Source organism: Poecilia reticulata, chromosome 19 (genome assembly GCF_904066995.2).
Source record: "Poecilia reticulata chromosome 19, P_reticulata-male-v2, whole genome shotgun sequence".
Taxonomy (NCBI): Eukaryota; Metazoa; Chordata; class Actinopteri; order Cyprinodontiformes; family Poeciliidae; genus Poecilia; species Poecilia reticulata.
The window spans coordinates 7,497,751-7,502,838 of record NC_088848.1 but is presented as its reverse complement, the minus strand read 5'-3'; the positions used below and the strand labels follow the sequence as shown (position 1 = coordinate 7,502,838).

The 5,088-nt window shown below is 38.2% G+C and overlaps 1 long non-coding RNA gene across 1 annotated transcript; it reads left to right on the top strand.

Moving 5' to 3' along the window:
- Window positions 1-506: 506 nt before the first annotated feature.
- On the top strand, window positions 507-4,762 carry LOC145549096 (uncharacterized). The gene is made up of 2 exons (XR_014085048.1): window positions 507-2,610; window positions 4,381-4,762. It is a non-coding gene; the product is annotated as an uncharacterized LOC145549096 (long non-coding RNA).
- Window positions 4,763-5,088: the final 326 nt, after the last annotated feature.

Sequence of the window (5,088 nt, the reverse complement as noted above, 5' to 3'; positions counted from 1 at the left end):
GGACACATATTGGAAACTTGAAAGATCCGTAAATAGCTTGAGCAAAAATGTCAAACAATAGTGTCATCAACGTGTTACTCTAATCTGACCCCTTGTAACGAGTAATCTAACGTGTTACTATTTACAATCCAATAATCAGATTAAAATTACATATCCAAGTTACGTATTTGTGATTATTTTTAGAAAACACATATTGTTGCTTTCTTCCTTTTTCCTTGGGGAGATACATTTCATATGCAACACCAGCGACACAAACGTAAACGATGGAGGGAAAAGAGATGCACATTTTCTATCTGATGAATTTTTTATTGAGTGATCAAATTACTCTTTCAAAGTAACTATGCCATCCATGGCAATAAACTAACTACGCTATATATAATGTGTGTAGACCTGTCACAATAACAAATTCTGATTTTTGATAAACAATCTTATTGTTGCTTTTAGACCATTTTTAAGTAATATGTGTTAATGGCAAAATTATAATGCAAGCACACAATCTGAAAGATCAGTAAACTTTAGATTATAATGAACATTTAACACTGCAACTGGAAGGCATTTCAAATATCCAAAATAAATAAACAAAACGACAACTAAAATAAATTTTGAAGTCTTTGTAAATAAAATTGTCCTTCAAAAAAAGGTTTAGCTGAGACCAAAGCACCAACCTGAAAGCTTTTATCATACAGTTTTTGTAGAAAGAGAGAAATAAAAAGAGAAGAGATAAATCATGCCAATGGAAATTATTGAATTTGTTTAAATTTATCATGAGCACGGAGCTCGGTTCATTGTGCGCGTTGAAGCGGACACGCAGCGGCACGAGCTGACGCTGACGCCGCCGCATGCGCAGCGTGTCGCAGCGCCTCGTGCATCTCTGGATCTTTGAGATTCGATGCAACACCCCAAACACCGCTTCAATGAAGGCGGATGATGCCGCCGCAGTCCAACTTTAAAACTAATATGTAGAAACGAACGCAGACAGACAGAGACTCAGACCAAGCAGAGCAGAGTGGAACAAAACAAAGCAGAGCAGAACAGAGCAGAGCAGCAATGGTCCAGCTGTGGGGGACCTGCAAATCCAAACACACACACACACTCGCAGAAGGAGGAAGAGAAGAGAAGGAGCGCAGCGCAGTGGCGTTTTACCACCAGGATCTCAGCGTTAACATGCACAAGCCGGAGATTTGTTGCTTTTCGCTGCCAGAGCCCACAAGACGCAGGTCACACAGTGGGGGAACAAAGACACATGACTGAATGAACGCCGCAGCTCCTTATATGCCACGCCCACCTTAACAACCGGAACTTCTCACCTGAAAACCATTTGTGTGGAATTATGTGTATTTCTATACCACTACATATCAATAAGAATTTTTGTTGCTGTTGCTAAGAGATGATCACGTTTTCTGGTAACCAAGTTCCACAAAGTTAAAGTAAACATCTGATTTTCACTTTTGCAAAATTTGCTAACTCTAAATGTCTTGTGTCTAAGCAGATACGCAGTATTTTTGAAAGAGCTCATGTTTTATAAAGAATATTGCCATGATTTATATGGTTTGTAGTGATGAGAATGAACGCTGATACCCAGATGATGATGATGATGATGATTTAATGAAGAGAAGCTCAAATACAGTCCAGTACAGGCGGCATTACTTTTAATATAAATGATTTGGCCCACTTAAAATGAAAGACAAAAATCCCGCTGAAAGCTCACTTGGTACTTTGGCTCCGCTGCATGTCTTGCAGAGTAGACCTTTCTCACTCGAAAAAGAAAAAAATCTCACCCAGTTTCACCGCTTGTTCTTCTATTTGCACATACTCAGACAGCCATTCCATCCTAAAAGAACCGCATTTCTTTTTTTACTTTGTCTTGGTGAGCGGATGTGTCGCTGCCCGTTCGTTTCGCCATGATAAGGGGTTGCGTTTAACTCCGCCGCACTGTTGTTAGCAAGCTAACCTGCGCGGCGCGTATGGGCAGGACACATAGAGCTATCAACGCTATGATTGGCTGCATAGCATAATTAAACCGAACATCTGTCACTCACTGCGTTACATTGAAAAATGGTACGGAATAAGACATTATTGGTCTAAATTAATATATTAGATTCGGTCTAATATTAGATAGTAATTAATACGTTTATGGTGGATTTTATTTTATGCGCTGCATAGATTTTCTTGTGCGCTGAGACTGTGCGAGCAGAGCGCGATTGCGCAGGCGCGCAGCTTAGAGGGAACATTGATCACAACGAATATTACTTGTTATTAATTTGGTTTTAAGAGATAAGTAGGTTTTTTTTCTGGTAACAAACTGCCACGAAGTATAAATCGAGATATTTACTTTTGTGTTGAATTTGTGTTTTATAATATATCTATACCACTAATGAGAAAAAGAACTAACGTTTCTGCAAAATTCACCAACTATTCTTAAAAAGTATAAAATAAGTGGTATTTCAAGAGAGCCGAAGAAATCCTATGTTTTTTGAACAATAACAATTTTTGTTGCTAATCTGTTGCTAAGAGATGAGTGTGTTTACTGGTAACCAAGAGCCACGAAGTGAACTTCAGATTTTCACTTTTGCGAAATTTGCCAACGGTAAATGTCTTGTATCTAATCAGGTAAGCGTTATTTCGAAAGAACTTTTGTGTTATAAACTACTTGTTATTAATTTGGTTTTAAGAGATAAGTGGGGGGTTTTCTGGTAACGAACTGCCACGAAGTATAAATCGAGATTTTTACTTTTGTGTTGAATGTGTGTATAATGTATATGGCACTAATGACAAAAGAAAAAAAAAAAACTTTTCTGCAAAATTCACCAACTGCACAATTCTTGTTAGTGTAAAATAAGTGATATTTCAAAAGAGCGGAAGAAACGTTATATTTTTTTTATCAATAAGAATTTTTGTTGCTACGATGCTAATCTGTTGCTAAGAGATGATCGCGTTTTCTGGTAACCAAGTGCCACAAAGTTCCATAAAGTAAACGTCTGAGAGAGAGCAGAAGAAATCCTATGTTTTTTGAACAATAACAATTTTTGTTATGAATCTGTTGCTAAGAGATCAGTGTGTTTACCGGTAACCAAGTGCCACGAAGTGAACTTCAGATTTTTACATTGCGAAATTTGCCAACGGTAAATGTCTTGCATCTAATTGCTCTTATTTCGAAAGAGCTTTTGTTTTATAAACTACTTGTTATTAATTTGTTTTTAAGAGATAAGCGGGGTTTTTCTGGTAACGAACTGCCACGAAGTATAAATCGAGATTTTTACTTTTGTGTTGAATGTGTGTATAATATATTTGGCATTAATGACACACACAAAAAAACAACTTTTCTGCAAAATTTACCAACTGCACAATTCTTGTTAGTGTAAAATAAGTGGTATTTCAAAAGAGCGGAAGAAACATTATGTTTTTTTTTATCAAAAAAATTGTTGCTACGCTGTTAATCTGTTGCTAAGAGATGATCGCGTTTTCTGGTAACCAAGTGCCACAAAGTTCCATAAAGTAAACATCTGAGAGAGAGCAGAAGAAATCCTATGTTTTTTGAACAATAACAGTTTTTGTTGCTAGTCTGTTGCTAAGAGATGAGTGTGTTTACTGGTAACCAAGTGCCACGAAGTGAACTCCAGATTTCAGTTTTGTGATATCAAGTATAGGCTACAGAACAAAGACAGAAATATTTACAGAAAGAAATGAGAAAAAAACACCATTTATCGTAAACTCCTAGAACTGGCTTTAACTCTTGAGTTAAAGGAATTCTATTAAAAAACAGAAACACCTGCTTTAAAAGCAGACTTAAAATGTTCCTTTCTGTGAGCACCTTATGTATCATCTGATATTGTTCAGACAGGTTCAGATCTGATATTACTGGCCTTGTTAAATTTCCTGTTTCTAAGTTCTCTGACGAGGCCCAGAAATTTGATAATGAGTCAGATTTCTAAGTTTTAAAATGTTATCAGAAAGGTAGAAAGTTCGCAAATTATTTTCTTTACACTTTACAGTTATGCAGCACTTTGTGTTGATCTGAAGTAATCATCTTTGTTGTAAAATATCTTGGAATTTGTGGCTGCAGAATTGCAAATGCTAGAAATAGTTATGGGATGTAAGCACTTCTGCACATCATGGTGCTTGTTAGAGAGCCCTAAATATTGTATGTTCATGTTATTTCCCTCAGTTACTCAACATATACTGTTACAGAAACTCACAGTTTCAGTGTTGGGGTCACATTGTATTTGGGAAATGTTTGATAGTTGTGCACATAAGAAAAAAATAATGTAGTTTACTGCTAGGTGAAACGCTAGTTAAAATCAAACCTACTTGGAGATACTCAGACAATGTGTATATATATTTATTCATATTTATATAAATTCCCTTCTCACACTTCCGCAGGTGGACTCTTTCATCCTCTGAGCTCGGGTCGTCTACCAGAGGCCTGGGAGTTTGAGGGTTCCTCCAGTATCTTGGCTGTGCCTAGAACCTGACATTTCCGGACTGAGATGTCTGATGCTGTTCCTGGGATCTGTTTTAGCCACTGCTCCAGTTTGGGGGTGACTGCCCTGAGGACCCCGATGACCATAGGCACTACCACAGGTTCCTGCGCACCTCGGCCCTGTAGACGCAGGGTGAATCCTAGCAACTTGAGGCCTCTTTGCCGGGAGCACCGGGCGCCACCTGATGGTGTAGACCCGCCGATTTCTGCCAGGATCGGTTTGGTAAATGCCAGGTCACTGACAAATAAAACTTTGGTCATTAGGGATTTCTTTTCCTTTTATTGATTGGATGTTTTATTAACAGAATCATGGACAAGCGGTTTGGTGACTCCAGCATTTTTAATGAACTTGTACCGCGGAACTGCGGCTATTTTAATGCTCCAAAGATGTCAGGGTCCGGTGGAGGTATAGTGACTGTTTTTAAAAGCAGTTTTACTTGTAAACAGTTGCCTCTGGCCTCGTTTAGTAGCTTTGAGATCAGCCTATTTGAACTTGGCAGCTCTCACACTGTGCTGTGTGCGGCAGTCTATCGGCCACCGAAGTACAACAAAGACTTTATAAATGACTTTTCTGATTTCCTGGCTGATATCATGCCAAGGTACGACCG